Genomic DNA, 16408 nt, shown 5'->3' on the forward strand with positions numbered 1-16408 from the left:
GCAGATGAGCTCATAGATACACTGGCATCTGCCAAGTATCTAAGCACCTTTGATTTGACTGCAGGGTATTGGCAGATCAAGTTATCAGAGGATGCTAAAACAAAAACTGCATTTTCGACTATTGGAGGGCACTACCAATTCACAGTAATGCCCTTTGGTTTGAAAAATGCACCTGCCACTTTTCAGAGGTTGGTGAATACAGTCCTGCAAGGGTTGGAGGCTTTTAGTGCAGCATATCTGGACGATATAGCTGTCTTTAGCTCCACCTGGGATGATCACCGGGTCCACCTGTGGAAAGTTTTGGAGGCCCTGCAAAAGGCAGGCCTCACTATCAAGGCTTCAAAGTGCCAGATAGGGCAGGTGAAAGTGGTTTATCTGCGACACCTGGTAGGTGGAGAACAGATTGCACCACTTCAGGGGAAAATCTAAACTATCATAGATTGGGTTCCCCCTACAACACAGACCCAGGTGAGAGCCTTCCTAGGCCTCACTGGGTATTACAGGAGATTAAGTAAGAATTATGGCTCCATTGCAGCCCCACTTAATGATCTCACTTCCAAGAAAATGCCTAAAAAGGTATTGTGGACAGCTAGCTGTCAGAAAGCTTTTGAGGAGCTGAAACAGGCCATGTGCACTGCACCTGTCCTAAAAAGCCCATGTTACTCCAAGAAATTCATTGTCCAAACTGATGCATCTGAATTAGGGGTAGGGGCAGTCTTATCACAACTTAACTCTGAGGGCCAGGATCAACCAGTAGCTTTTATCAGCAGAAGGTTGACCCCTAGAGAAAAGCGTTGGTCTGCCATTGAGAGGGAGGCCTTTGCTGTGGTCTGGGCACTGAAGAAGTTGAGGCCATACCTGTTTGGCACTCACTTCATTGTTCAGACAGACCACAAACCTCTACTTTGGCTAAAACAAATGAAAGGTGAAAACCCTAAATTATTGAGGTGGTCCATATCTCTACAGGGGATATACTATACAGTGGAACATAGACCTGGGAGTACCCACTCCAATGCAGATGGACTCTCCAGATATTTCCACTTAGACAATGAAGACTCATCAGGTCATGGCTAGTCTTATTGTCCTTCGTTTGGGGCGGGGGGTTGTGTAGGAAAGTACCATCTTGCCTGGCATGTTACCCCCATATTTCACTGTATATATGTTGTTTTAGTCTATGTGTCACTGGGACCCTGCCAGGCAGGGCCCCAGTGCTCATAAGTGTGCCCTGTATGTGTTCCCTGTGTGATGACTAACTGTCTCACTGAGGCTCTGCTAACCAGAACCTCAGTGGTTATGATCTCTCTGCTTTCTAAATTGTCACTAACAGGCTAGTGACCAATTTCACCAATTCACATTGGCATACTGGAACACCCTTATAATTCCCTAGTATATGGTACTGAGGTAACCAGGGTAGTGGGGTTCCAGGAGATCCCTATGGGCGCAGCATTTCTTTTGCCACCCATAGGGAGATCTGACAATTCTTACACAGGCCTGCCATTGCAACGTCCACGTTATTTCACAGCCATTTACCACTGCACTTAAGTAACTTATAAGTCACCTATGTGTCTAACCTTCACCTGGTGAAGGTTGGGTGCAAAGTTACTTAGTGTGTGGGCACCCTGGCACTAGCCAAGGTGCCCCCACATCGTTCAGGGCAAATTTCCCAGACTTTGTGAGTGCGGGGACACCATTACACGCGTGCACTGTACATAGGTCACTACCTATGTACAGCGTCACAATGGTAACTCCGAACATGGCCATGTAATATGTCTAGGATCATGGAATTGTCACCCCAATGCCATTCTGGCATTGGGGGGACAATTCCATGATCCCCCGGGTCTCTAGCACAGAACCCGGGTACTACCAAACTGCCTTTCCCGGGTTTCACTGCAGCTGCTGCTGCTGCCAACCCCTCAGACAGGTTTCTGCCCTCCTGGGGTCCAGCCAGGCCTGGCCCAGGAAGGCAGAACAAAGGACTTCCTCAGAGAGAGGGTGTTACACCCTCTCCCTTTGGAAATAGGTGTCAGGGCTGGGGAGGAGTAGCCTCCCCCAGCCTCTGGAAATGCTTTGATGGGCACAGATGGTGCCCATCTCTGCATAAGCCAGTCTACACCGGTTCAGAGATCCCCCAGCCCTGCTCCGGCGCGAAACTGGACAAAGGAAAGGGGAGTGACCATTCCCCTGACCTGCACCTCCCAGGGGAGGTGCCCAGAGCTCTTCCAGCGTGCCCCAGACCTCTGCCATCTTGGATTCAGAGGTGTGCTGGCACACTGGACTGCTCTGAGTGGCCAGGGCCAGCAGGTGACGTCAGAGACTCCTTCTGATAGGCTCTTACCTTTCTTACTAGCCTATCCTCCTTCCTAGGTACCCAAACCTCCTTTTCTGGCTATTTAGCGTCTCTGCTTTGGGGAATTCTTCAGATACCGAATGCAAGAGCTCACCAGAGTTCCTCTGCATTTCCCTCTTCACCTTCTGCCAAAGGATCGACCGCTGACTGCTCAGGACGCCTGCAAAACCGCAACAAAGTAGCAAAGACGACTACTACAACCTTGTATCGCTTCATCCTTCTGGCTTTCTCGCCTGTTTCCTGGTGGTGCATGCTCTGGGGGTAGCCTGCCTCCTTCTTGCACCAGGAGCTCTGAAGAAATCGCCCGTGGGTCGACGGAATCTTCCCCCTGCAACCGCAGGCAACAAAAGACTGCATCATCAGTCCTCTGGGTCCCCTCACAGCACGACGAGCGTGGTCCCTGTAACTCAGCAACTCTGTCCAAGTGACTCCCACAGTCCAGTGACTCTTCAGTCCAAGTTTGGTGGAGGTAAGTCCTTACCTCCCCACGCTAGACTGCATTGCTGGGTACCGCGTGATTTGCAGCTGCTCCGGCTCCTGTGCACTCTTCCAGGATTTCCTTCGTGCACAGCCAAGCCTGGGTCCCTGACACTCTAACCTGCAGTGCACAACCTTCTGAGTTGTCCTCCGGCGTCGTGGGACTCCCTTTTCTGACTTCGGATGGACTCCGGTTCACACCTCTTCTAAGTGCCTGTTCCGGTACTTCTGCGGGTGCTGCCTGCTTCTGTGAGGGCTCCCTGACTTGCTGGGCGCCCCCTCTGTCTCCTCATCCAAGTGGCGACATCCTGGTTCCTCCTGGGCCACAGCAGCATCCAAAAACCCTAACCGCGACCCTTGCAGCTAGCAAGGCTTGTTTGCGGTCTTTCTGCGTGGGAACACCTCTGCAAGCTTCTTCACGACGTGGGACATCCATCCTCCAAAGGGGAAGTTCCTAGTCCTCTTCGTTCTTGCAGAAACCAAAGGGGAAGTTCCTAGTCCTCTTCGTTCTTGCATAAACCAAAGCTTCTTCCATCCGGTGGCAGCTACTTTGCACCCTCAGCTGGCATTTCCTGGGCATCTGCCCACTCTCGACATTGTCGCGACTCTTGGACTTGGTCCCCTTGTTTCACAGGTACTCAGGTCCGGAAATCCACTGTTGTTGCTTTGCTGGTGTTGGTCTTCCTTGTAGAAACCCCCTATCACGATTTCTGTGCTCTCTGGGGGTTATAGGTGCACTTTACACCTACTTTTCAGGGTCTTGGGGTGGGCTATTTTTCTAACCCTCACTGTTTTCTTACAGTCCCAGCGACCCTCTACAAGCTCACATAGGTTTGGGGTCCATTCGTGGTTTGCATTCCACTTTTGGAGTATATGGTTTGTGTTGCCCCTATACCTATGTGTTCCTATTGCAATCTATTGTAACTTTACACTGCTTGCATTACTTCCTTTTGCTATTACTGCATATTTTTGGTATTGTGTACATATATCTTGTGTATATTTGGCATCCTCATACTGAGGGTACTCACTGAGATACTTTTGGCATATTGTCATAAAAATAAAGTACCTTTATTTTTAGTATATCTGTGTATTGTGTTTTCTTATGATATTGTGCATATGACACCAGTGGTATAGTAGGTTCTTTGCATGTCTCCTAGTTCAGCCTAAGCTGCTCTGCTATAGCTACCTTCTATCAGCCTAAGCTGCTAGAAACACCTCTTCTACACTAATAAGGGATCACTGGACCTGGTACAGAGTGTAAGTACCCCTTGGTACCCACTACAAGCCAGGCCAGCCCCCTACAGTCAGATCTTCACACCTGGCTGGACTCAACTCATAATGTCAGATCTTCGCATCTGGATGGACTCTTAACACTCGTAATATCAGATATTCACATCTGGATGAACTCCTAACACTCCTAATTTCAGATCCTCGCATCTGGAAGGACTCTTAACTACCATAACATTAGACCTTAACATCTGAATGGTCTGTTAACTCTCATAATGTTAGATCTTCGCATCTGGGAGGACTCTTGACTCTCATAAAGTCAGACCTTAACATCTAGACGGCTTTGTGACTCTCAAAATGTCATCCCTTATCAACTGGACAGACTCTTCACTCTCACAGTGTCAGATCTTCACATCTGGCTGGACTTAACGCATAATGTCAGATCTTTACTCCTGGATGGACTCTTAACTCTCATAATGTCAGACCTTAACATTGGACAATCTCTTAACTCTCATAATGTCAGATCCTCACTCCTGATTGGACTCAACTCTCATAATGTCAGACCTTAACATCCGGACAACCTCTTAACTCTCATAATGTCAGATCTTCACATTTGGGAGGACTCGACTCTCATAATGTCAGATCCTCACACCTGGAAGGAATCTTAAATCTCATATTGTCAGATCTTGACATTTGGCTAGACTGAACTCATGTCTGCTCTATGCATTTGGGAGGACTCTTAACTCTCATAATGACAGATCCTGGCATTTGGGAGGACTCTTAACTCTCATATGTCATATCTCTACATCTATCTTGACTCAACTGTCATAATGTTAGATCTTCACATTTGGCTGGCCTCAACTCATAATGTCTGCTCTACGTATCTGGGAGGACTCTTAACTCTCCTATGTCATATTGTCACACCTGGGAGGACTCAACTCTCAAATTGTCAGCTCTTTGTATCTTGAAAAACTTCTAATGCTCATGATGTCAGATCTTCGCACCCGGCTGGGCTTAACTCTTATGTTGTAAGAACTGTATGTGTGTGTTTTTCTTGTTCTTACAGTATGCTTTAATGGCTTAAGTGATGTGTAGTACTTTAAAACACTTCTAATTAAATAACGAATTAACAAATACAAAAGGACACATTAAGACCAAATGCTTATCAGACATTTACTGCAGCACAAATATGTCTTTCATTGGTAATTAGGAGTAGTGAAGATGCTTCTCCCACACAAAACCTGCACATGCATACATCTGCAGGGCTTTGGGGTGGTGTGCGCTGGCCCCCCAGCCCTCAGGTACACAACCAACAACACTTAATAAATAACTGTCCACTCAGTCCTTTTGCATATAAAAAAAAATACTTTATTATGCATATGCTACTCTACACTATACATTAATTTGCAAATATACAGATGACACCAGGTGGAGATACTCAAAATAACGGCCTCTAGCAGTCTGCATCCCAAGCAAGCATTGAACTATTAAGCCATAATATGCCAAACACACATTAGTGGAGTGCAGATATTAAAATTCAGTTGTACTGGCTTTGTCTGGGTGTTCACAGAAAAATAAAACAGAAACATACAATGAAAAACTGAATACAGCCTATCAAAAGAAAGCAAGATGTTGTCACCATTTAATAACAGTACAATCATGTGTATGATTCACTATTAGTATGAATAAAGCATTTATTTCACAATACTATGCAGTGTGGACTTTTCTCAGTTTTCACGTGTGCTGCAAAGCAGTCTTAGGATCCCAAGAACAAAGGTCCCTGTAACCTAGAAACCTAAGCTGTAAGTCTCAGGGAACTCTTGACAAAATCTTCTCCAGGACAAAAATCCTTTGACCTTGCAGACATAGGGTGTTTTTTGTTATTAAGAAAAACTCCTGTAGAGCTTCTGTAGGGGGCTGCTACACTCTTGGAAGCCCCCAAACCAAGTTCTAAACTGTTGCCTCTGCCCTTCCTGGGGCAACACACATGAACGTAGACAAACGTGTTATGTGTCCTGCAAGATCTTATGAGGTGCTCCCCCCCAGCTCCTTTGATGTAACCGCTGTCAGAGAAAAATGCCTTTAATTATTTCAATAGTCAGCGCCCAGTGGTCATCGAAGTGCTGTCTTGGGGACTGCCAGGGAGCCCGATGACGCACCCTCTCTTTGCACTCAGCTCTTCTTTATGTAACCATCTTGGGGTATAGGCTGTGCCCCCTCCTCCTTGCTCCCCTCGGAGACAAGCAAGTGGCAAGAGAGGCAATACAGCGCAATGCTCCTGGGCACCCCAATGACCTCAGAGGAAGCTTGGAGCACTGGGACGCTATGGGGACAGGACCTACCGGTGAGCGAGTTGGTGCTCGCTTGTTCTTCGTCGACCCCTAGGGCACCTGGGCCCCAGGTACTGTCTTTAAAAGAGTGCAATGGTCCAGTTCCCTCCATACCTTCCGTCTGTCTCCAGGGCACCTGGACCCCCAGGTACTGTCTTTTTAAAGAGTGCAGTGGCCCAGTTCCCTCCATGCCTTGCGTCAGTCCCCAGGGCACCTGGGTAAGGGTGGCCTTACCGCTATGGATGAGGAGACCCTACAGGTGATAAGCCGCGCTACAGAAGTATTGATTGATTAATTGAGGAGCATCGCCCCACGGCTGAAACACAGCAACACACATAAAAATAAAAAGATGATAAAAGTATTTTATTATCATTTTATTTTTCCGCAGACTGTAGGGCGGAGCTGGGCCAGCATCCTCTGCGTCAACAGGTGAGGTGCAGCAGGTGCACTTTAAGTGCGCATGTCAGTATGGCCAACGGTCTGAGGCCAGCCAAACTGACATACACATTTAGAACTCTTCGCCCGAGCTGTATTTCACAGCCTGATGGAGACCAAGCGCAGGCTCCCACTTCCTAACTGAGCACCATTTCAGCACACTCAGGCCAATCCCAGCCCTTCTCTCATGCTGCGGGACAGCATGAGAGAAGAGTCTGCATTGGGTGGGGAGGGGAGAAAGAAAAGAAGAACTGAGGGGGCAAGGGACACTGAGGCGGCGTTCAGCAGCTGTAGGAAAGTGTTTTTTTCTTTATATTTACTATCCCCCTCACCCACCTTCATGCGCTGCCCCTCTGACCTTTCCTAGCAGCAGACATCACTGCACCTTGTCCCCCAGGGTACTGTTTTTCATAAGAGCGCAATGGTCCAGTTCCCTCCATGGCTTGGTTCTGTCGCCCGGGCACCTTGGGCCCCAGGGTACTATCTTTTAAAAGAGCACAATAGTCCAGTACCTTCCATGCCTTGCATCGTCTACGAGGCACCTGGGGCCCGGGGTACTGTCTCTTAACAGAGCGTAATGTTCCAGTTGCCTCCATGCCTTTCCTCTGTCTCTTGGGCACCTGTGGCCCCAGTGTAGTGTCTTTTGAAAGATCTCAGGGGTCCAGATCCCTCCATGCCTTGAGTCGGTCCCTGGGGCACCTAGGGCCTGCAGGGAACATTCTTTAAAAGAGCATAATGGTCCAGTTCCTTTCATGCCTTGCGTCTGTCTCCGGGGCACCTGAGCACCAGGTACTATCTTTTAAAAGAGCTTAATGGCTCAGTTCCCTCCATGCCTTGCGTCTGTCTCCGGGGCACCTGGGCCCCAAGTACTGAGTTTTAAAAGAGTGCAATAGTCCCGTTCCCTCCATGCCTTGTATTGGTCTCTGGGGCACCTGGGGCCCCATGTGCTGTCTTTTAAAAGAGCACAATGGTCCAGTTCCCTCCATGCCTTGTGTCGGACTCCAGGGGATCCTTAGGCTCCAGGGTACTGTCTTTTAAAAGAGTTCAGTGGCCTAGTCCCTCCATTCCTTGCGTCGGTCTCTGGGGCACCTGGGGCCCTAGGGTAGGGGACAGTTTGTTAAAAGAGCGCAATGGCCCAGTTTCCTCTGTTCCTTGCGTCGGTCTGTAGGGCACTTGGGACCATAGGGGACAGTTTGTTAAAAGAGTCCAATGGCCCAGTTCCCTCCATGCCTTGCGTCTGTCTCCGGGGCACCTGGGCCCCAGGTACTTTCTTTTAAAAGAGAGGAAAGGCCAAGTTCCCTCCATGCCTTGCGTCTGTCTCCAGGGCACTTGGGGCCATAGGGGACAGTTTGTTAAAAGAGCGCATTGGTCCAGTTCCCTCCATGCCTTGCATTGGTCTCTGGGGCACCTGGGCCCCAGGTACTGTCTTTTAAAAGAGCGCAATGGTCCAGTTCCCTCCATGCCTTGCGTCTATCTCCAGGGCACCTGTGACCTTAGGGGATAGTTTTTTAAAAGAGCGTGATGGTCCAGTTCCCTCTAAGCCTTGTGTCCGTCTCCGGGGCACACTGTGGGAACCCAGGAACAAAATAAAGCAATAACAGAGGGGTATCATGCATGCCACCCAACCCCCTGCCCCTCTGGGCGGTTTTCTTCCTGGGCTTTGACCCTCCTGAGAGAGTTTTAAGTTCTTAGAAGGGGGGAGCTACACTTGTCTAGAGTTGGTCAGTTTTCTGGGGGGACCAGCCTTTCCTAAGTGCCCCTTTCTTTTGTTGTTTTCACCTTGGGGACCTTTGTACTTCCCACAGGATGAACACATGTGCTACCCTGCCCATATGGCTACTGGCTGTGGTTACAGGATCACACATCTGCTAATTGACCCACAGGGGCACTGGCTGTGCCTACACAGATCCCTACAGGATGGATACACCTCTTAATTGACCCACAGGGGCACTGGCTGTGGCTACACAGATCCCTACAGGATGGATACACATCTTAATTGACCCACAGGGGCACTGGCTGTGGCTACACAGATCCCTACAGGATTACCATGCATGTTACCCCACCCACAGAGTTACTGGCTGTGGTTCTGCAGTTTCCTACTGGAAGAGCACAGGTGCTAATGTACCCACAGAATCACTAGCTTTGGTTACACAGCTTTCTACAGGATGGACACACCTGCTTCCCTACCCACAAGGCCACTGACTGGGGTTACATAGCTTCCTAGAGCGTGAACACACCTGCTTCCCTACCCACAAGGCCACTGACTGGGGTTACACAGCTTCCTGGCGGGTGAACACACCTGCAACTCTACCCACAAGGCCACTGACTGGGGTAACACAGCTTCCTAGAGCGTGAACACACCTGCAACTCTACCCACAAGGCCACTGACTGGGGTAACACAGCTTCCTAGAGCGTGAACACACCTGCAACTCTACCCACAAGGCCACTGACTGGGGTAACACAGCTTCCTAGAGCGTGAACACACCTGCAACTCTACCCACAAGGCCACTGACTGTGGTAACACAGCTTCCTAGAGGATGGGCACACCAGTTATTCTATACTCAAGGCCAATGACTGGGGTAACACAGCTTCCCACAGGGTGAACACAGTTGCCACTCTACCCACAAGGCCACTGAATGGGGTTACAGAGTTTCTTACAGGATGAACACATCTGCTAACTTACCCATAAGGCCGCTGGGTGAAGTTGTGAAGCTTTCTACAGGATGGACACAGCTTCCTACAGTAAGTCTATGGATGCAATATTGGGGAGGTTGATATTCAAACTTGAGATTGGCACCCCCCCCCACTACTGCATGATCTGTATGCAGCCCACCACAGGGCCACAGACTGTGCCTTATAGACAAACTGCTTGCACACCCGAGGGCCACTAACTGTGGTTGCTCAGCTCCCCATAGTGAGTCTTTGTGTCACAGCGTCAGAGGCGTTGCTTTATTCCAAATAGTCCACGCCCATTTTGGTGAGTCTCCTGGCACTCTGGAAGAGCCAACCATGCCCCCCACAGCATATGTCTGTGCGTTAGCATGCTCACACATGTTCAGGCCGGCACAAGTAAGTGTGCGTGTCTCCTGGGGTGTGCTCCTCCACCTCTGCCATTAAGGACACTTCTTCCAGTCTTGTGCTTTTGTGTGGGAGCCCGATGCATTCTGGGTGTTATAGTTGTGTTTTGCTTCCATGTAACTAGTGAGACTAACACACCTATCATCACTGATTTGTAGGTGAATAGTTCTAGACTGGAGACAGTGTCTGTGATGACCTGGAGTGAGGTGATCACTCTAATACAGTGGTTCCCAAACTTTTGACTTCTGTGGACCCCCATTTTATCTTTACTGGAACCAGGGACCCCCACTGAATCATTTTTGGAATCCGGGGTCCCCCTACTGAGCCATTATTGAAAGCTGGGGACCTAATCTGTTAATAATTTTTTAATTTTTAAGCAGTCGCGGACCCCCTGAGAAGGCTTTGCGGACCCGCAGGGGTCCCCGGACCACAGGTTGGGAACCACTGCTCTAATGTGTCCAAACAGTGGGTGTGCCCAAGGATTCTCTTTTGTGCCTGTGCGGGTGTGCAGTTTGTGCTGTGCACTGTGTGTATGCTTCTGTGGGTTTTTTGTGCACATGTTTTTCTGTGTACCTGCTTGTGTCTCCTTGTGTTTCATGTGCTTATGTGTGTATGCTCGTGTTTCTGTGCCCAGGTGTGCATGCATGATGTAGAGGCAATACCCACTGAAAATCCCATGTGAGAAGAATGCTTTATCACCCCAAGCCCAAGGCAGCACCGGGAACCAACAGCTTTGAACCCTAGTGGCCAGCACCTCACACATCCCATTGATACAGAATGTGGAATGTCATGGATACAGCTGAACTTGAAAATACATCACCAAAACATTCCCATTCCCACTGTAAATACAAAATGAAACAATGCAAACCTGGCCATTAAAAATACAAATGCAATTATGTAAGATGGGACTAATGTGGGTTAAACACTTACTGTAGAAATACACATTTCAAATGAACAAAACAAAATATACTTTTGAATAAAAAAGAATGCAAGAACCAACCACTAAGACACAAAACACAGAACCTTGACGGCTTTCTCACCACCATTTTAATCCTGACTCTCAAATGTACAATTTAGCTATGGATCATGAGACCCATGATGGATGTTAGACGGATCAGAGGGATCATGAGGCCCACCCTGGCCATTAGATGAACCACAAAATCCACCCTGGCCATTAAAAGGATCACAAGACCCACCCTGGCCATTAGAAGGATCACAAGATCCATTCTGGCCATTACAAGGATCATGGGAACCAACCTGGCCATTAGAAGGATCACAGGACCCACCTTATCCATTAGAAGGGCCACAAAAAAACGTTTTCTTCCCCTTCACATCCACTGTTTACTTTACGCACTCTGTTTAAATTCTAAATCTTGACTTTCAACGCATGCACAGGTTCTTGCTGCGTGCCAAGTCCCTGACCACCACTTTATCTTTACACTTGCTGACACTATGCTTAGTGTGAAACCTCTGTTTCATTTTGAATTGATAATCTTGAACTTTGGATCAAATGCACCTATCCGTTATCCGTTCATGCTCTGTATGGGGCTGCAGTTTCTTTAACCTTGTTGGGCATATCTTGGATGCAGGGATGCGACCTCTCATAGCGTCAAATGCAAACTGAGGTTACCAATGATACTGTTGGGACATGCTGATATGACCAGAACATACTCTTGACTGCTTCACTTACATCAACCATGTTTTTCATAGCTCACTCGATACACTCAACCAACGTACAATTCGTTTTCTCCAGCAAACCATGGGCCTGGGGATGATATAGTGCAATCCTTCTGACTGATGCTGTATTTGTTCAAAAAATTGACTAGCCCGATGACATACGTAACCCAGCGTGATAGACTAATGAAAGAACCAATAAAGCCAACAGCTACATTTGACGATTGTCCATTGGATAACTCAGTGGGCTGAAGAAATGTCCTCTCAGTTTTCAGACATTAATCGCTTGTGAAACAGGTTACACCATCCCTGACTGCCCTGACAAAGCACCAGTATTGCTCTTGTTGCTTTTTATTCTGGCATTCGACTCAATGGCAAATTGATGTTTGATGTTCTTGCATTTAGGTTGGCCGACTTACTTTTTTGGCACATTAGCCATTCTGCCATGATGCCAGACACCTGTTCTACCACTCCTTATGCTGTTTTTAATCTACTTGTGTCTTTATCAAAATTGTAATGGTTTATAATTAACCACAGAATAAACATTATTTATTGTCCACTACGTAAACTTAAAGGAACAGGTGTCCTTTACAGATATTCAGCTTTGATCTTCCTTCCACATGGAGTATGACATATATCAAAGTTATACTGTAGCAATTTCCGAACTTAACGTTGCAAGTCTGGGTGTACAAGAACACGCCCGCTCAGTAATATTAACCAATGGTTTTCAATCTGTAGTGAGTGTGAATTTTGTGCACCACACAAAACGTTTGAAATGTTCAACCACCCAATAACATGCCAACAGTTCTTTTTCAATAACAGATTTTTTTTCGCTGTCTGGCAGAACCCTAGACACAGAACCTACTGTTCCCTCACCTTGCTTGCTATTTGAGCTAACGTGGCACCCAGACCACTCATGCTTGTCTCAGGGTATCAGCGTCGCTGGCTGTGAGCTGCTTTGACAGCTGACGTTTGCTGGGGATGTGGGGGTTGGGGTACAATGTCAGCTTAGCCACTCTCCGCAGGGATTTCTTTCATGTTTTAATTGTGGAGAGAGAATCCTGTCAAGCAGTGGAAACTCCTGAAATAGAAGACCTTAAGTAAAGCAGAGAAGCCGATCAGCAGCTTACAGCAAGCTGCGGGCGGGAGGGGCTGTGGTGAGCGTGCCACAGCCTCATTCAGATTTCTACACCCCACTCCTACGCATTTGCACGTGCTTGTTTTTTTTGCCTATATTCAGCTTTAGTTGTGTGATGTCGAAGACCTGTTATCAAAAAAACAAACATAGCGTGGGCTTTGGGTCAGTTTCTTGCTAATCATTGGACAGCAATTAAGGGCCTGATTTGGATGTTGGCAGGGGGGTTGCTCCGCCACAACGGTGACAGATATCATGTCTGCCGAAATCTGAATCCCATTGTCTCCGTTCACTGCTCTTGTTTTGTTGGCTCAACACAGTATTCTTGCTTTTGACCTCCTCCTGGAGCATAGTTCCTTTATGGACTTTGCTTTGATTGGATTAAAATGATCTTTCCGCTGTTTGCATCAGGGACTATTTTTTTCATTTGACTTTCAGCACTTTGTGAGAGTACATCGCTTTCCACTCTCTCTCCCATCCGCTCACCATGCCCCTGTCTTTGCTCATCCAGTGCCCTCCTTGCCTCCTCCCGGTTTTTTAATAATAATTATAAAGCATTTTTGATAATTGTGCGAGTTGCTCTCCACCCCTCACCATCCCACCTGCACTTTACGTACTATTTTTTTAAATATTATTATTAGAAAAAAAACATTCCACATTAGCCGCCGTACGTGCACGTGGCAACACATACGTTGAGAAGTATCGCCAGTGATCTTGGAATGTCTCTTCCCGTAAACAATAAAAACCATTCTAAGATGGCCGTGCATGAGCACGCATGTGTTGTGAGGCGCCAGCGGCCATATTCAATTTTTATTTTATATTTCACCACTCCTCGTTCAAACAAACATTGGCAGATCCAAAACCTCAGCAATCACCTTTTAAAAACAAGAACTCTTGGCTTTGCCATGGCTTCTTTTCTGCAGTCACTGGTTGTTAGCACGTGCTAAGAGTGCACATGGGGTGTTTTGCGTAGTGTTCTTAATAAAGTGTGCTCTTGGGCATTATATGATGAGGGTTTTTAGATCTGGCATACACTCGGTGATTATTTACAAGCCTGTTTGCTCCGTCAGTGAGTCACTTTTTGCGATGCACCAGTGGCCCATTTGCAGGCCCAATATCTAGAAAGCTACGCAAAGCCATTTGGCCAGCTTTTCATGGCCTTGTAGATATAGTGTAAGGCAATGCAGCGCAAGTTGCTTTGTTGCCTTACACTGCTTCAGGGAGCGTGCCATAGGCGTTGCTGTGAGTTTTCGCATGCAACACCCATGGGTTTGGAAGCATTCCCAGATTTATAAGAATCTGTAAACGTAGGAATGGGTAAAAATATTCAGTACACACAGAAAGAGGAAAAAGCCTCCATGGATTCTTTGGGGCTTATTTACAAGCCCCTCTGCACTGCTGGAATGTGACATTTAGTGATGGTCCGGTGGCGCACACTGCAAGGCCATATCTACAAGGCCATGTAAACCCATCGAAGTGGCTTTTATAATGGCCTTGTAGATATGGACTGAGGCAACGCAGCGCAGGGAGCTGTGCCATGGGCGTTACGGTGGGTGTTCCCACGTAACACCCATGGCATTTGACACTTTCCCAGATTCATGAGATTTCGTAAACCTGGAAATGCGGCAAAAGCCTATGCCTCACCAGGGGAGGTGAAAGGGAGGCACAACATGGAGAAATACCTTTATTTCTCCTATTTTTTACTTTTCCATGTGTGCTGCATTCTGCAGCACCCATAGAAAGAGGAAAACACCTCTCATTATTGTTTTTGTGCAGAAAGGTGCACAAAAACAATCCTGCATGCAACACAGGCACCCTTGCTCCATGGTGCAAGGGTGCCTGCGTTGGTGCACGGCAGCACAGGGGGAAAGGACAGGAATGTGCCGTAGATCATTAATACCACGCATTCCTGCCCTTTTCTTCTGACCCAGGGCAGCGCAGCAAGAATCCTTGCAGTGCTGCCCTGCGTCAAAAGATTGTCAATGTAGGAAAGTACCCTCTTTTTGGCACGTTACCCCCAATTTCTGCCTGATGTCATTGTGGTTTTGACTGTGTCACTGGGATCCTGCTAATCAGGACCCCAGTGCTCATGCTCTCTCTGTTTCCAAATTTTCACTCCATACTAGTAACTCAGTATACCACTCCAAATTGGCTTACTGGTCCTCCCTTATAAGTCCCTAGTATATGGTACCAGGGCATTGGGTTCCAGGGGATCCCTATGGGCTGCAGCATTTCTTTTGCCACCCATACGGAGCTCATGCAAAGGCTTCTACGGGACTGCCATTGCAGCATGTCTGAGCCATTTTCACTGCACCGGGTCTCCTATATATCAGGTCTTCCAACACTGAAGGCAGGGTGCAAAGTACCTGTGTGTGAGGGCACCCTTGCACTAACAGAGGTGCCCCCATGTCGTCCAGGACCATTTTCACGGCCTTCGTGAGTTTGGGGACACCATTTTAAGTGTGCACTGCACATAGGTCAATACCTATGTCCAGCTTCACAACGGTAACTCCGAATATGGCCAAGTAAGGTGTCTAACAACTGAGAATTGTACCCCAATACTGCTTCCAGTATTGGTTGCACAATCCCATGCTCTCTGGGGGCTCCTCAGTGGACCCCCAGTACTTCCATACCAGCCTTCTGAGGTTTTCCAGGCAGCCCCAGCTGCTGCCACTTCACAGACAGGTATCTGCCCTCCTGTTGCATGAGCAGCTCAAGCCCAGGAAGGCAGAACAATGCATTTCCTTTGGGAGAGGGGTGTTGCACCCTTTCCCTTTGGAAATAGGTGTTACAGGCATAGGAGGGGTACGCTCCCAGAGCCTCTAGAAATGCTTTGTAGGGCACAGATGGTGCCCTACTTGCAAAATCCAGTCTACACCGGTTCAGGGACCCCCAGTCACTGCTCTGGCGCAAAACTGGGCAAAGGAAAGGGGAGTGACCACTCCCCTGTCTATCACCACCCCAGGGGTGGTACCCAGAGCTCCTCCACTCTGGGAGCATCTGAGTGGCCAGTGCCAGCAGGTGACGTCCGAGACCCCTCCTGATAGGAGCTTACTCGGTTAGGTGACCAATCTCCCTCTCTGAACTATTTAGGGTCTCTCCTCTGGGTGTTTCTTCAGATTCAGATTGCAACACTCCAGCAGGAATCCTCTGCATCCTTTACTTCATCTTCTACCAATGGAACAGCCGCTGACCGCTCCAGGAACTCTACAAAACTGCAACAAAGAAGCTAAGACGACTTCTGCAACATTGTATCTTCAGCTCCTGCTAGCAACTGCAACAGTTTCCAGGTCGTGCATCCTCCGAGGACTGCCTGTCTTCAGCCTGCACCAGAAGACCTGAAGGAATCTCCGGTGGAGTGATGGAGTCACTTCCCTGCTTCAGCAGGCACCTCTCTGCAGCGACGACCGTTGGCTTGGGTCCCCTTTCCAGATGACAGGCGTGGATCCAGCAACACTGGTGGTGGACTAAAGTGACTCCGACAGTCCCAACATCCAGCTGTCACAACTTTGGTGGAGGTAAGAGCTTGCCTCCCCACGCAGGACAGTACCCCTGTGCACTGCGTGACAAGGCTTGTGTGCGACCTCACAAGAAGTTCTTCTTGCACAGCACAGCTTAGGCCCCCAGCACTCCATCCTGCGATGCACAGCTTCCTGAGTGGTTCTCCGGTAGAGTGGGAATCCTTTGTGTCGTGCTGCGTGGGCC

At 48.2% G+C, this 16408-nt stretch overlaps 1 protein-coding gene across 2 annotated transcripts in view; it reads left to right on the forward strand.

Annotated features, from left to right (window-relative positions):
• Positions 1–16408, forward strand: part of TMEM198 (transmembrane protein 198) — a 189770-nt gene that overhangs the window by 97883 nt on the left and 75479 nt on the right. The gene's annotated exons all lie outside the window — the stretch shown is intronic.

This window comes from Pleurodeles waltl, chromosome 3_2 (genome assembly GCF_031143425.1).
Source record: "Pleurodeles waltl isolate 20211129_DDA chromosome 3_2, aPleWal1.hap1.20221129, whole genome shotgun sequence".
In the NCBI taxonomy this organism is placed as follows: domain Eukaryota; kingdom Metazoa; phylum Chordata; class Amphibia; order Caudata; family Salamandridae; genus Pleurodeles; species Pleurodeles waltl.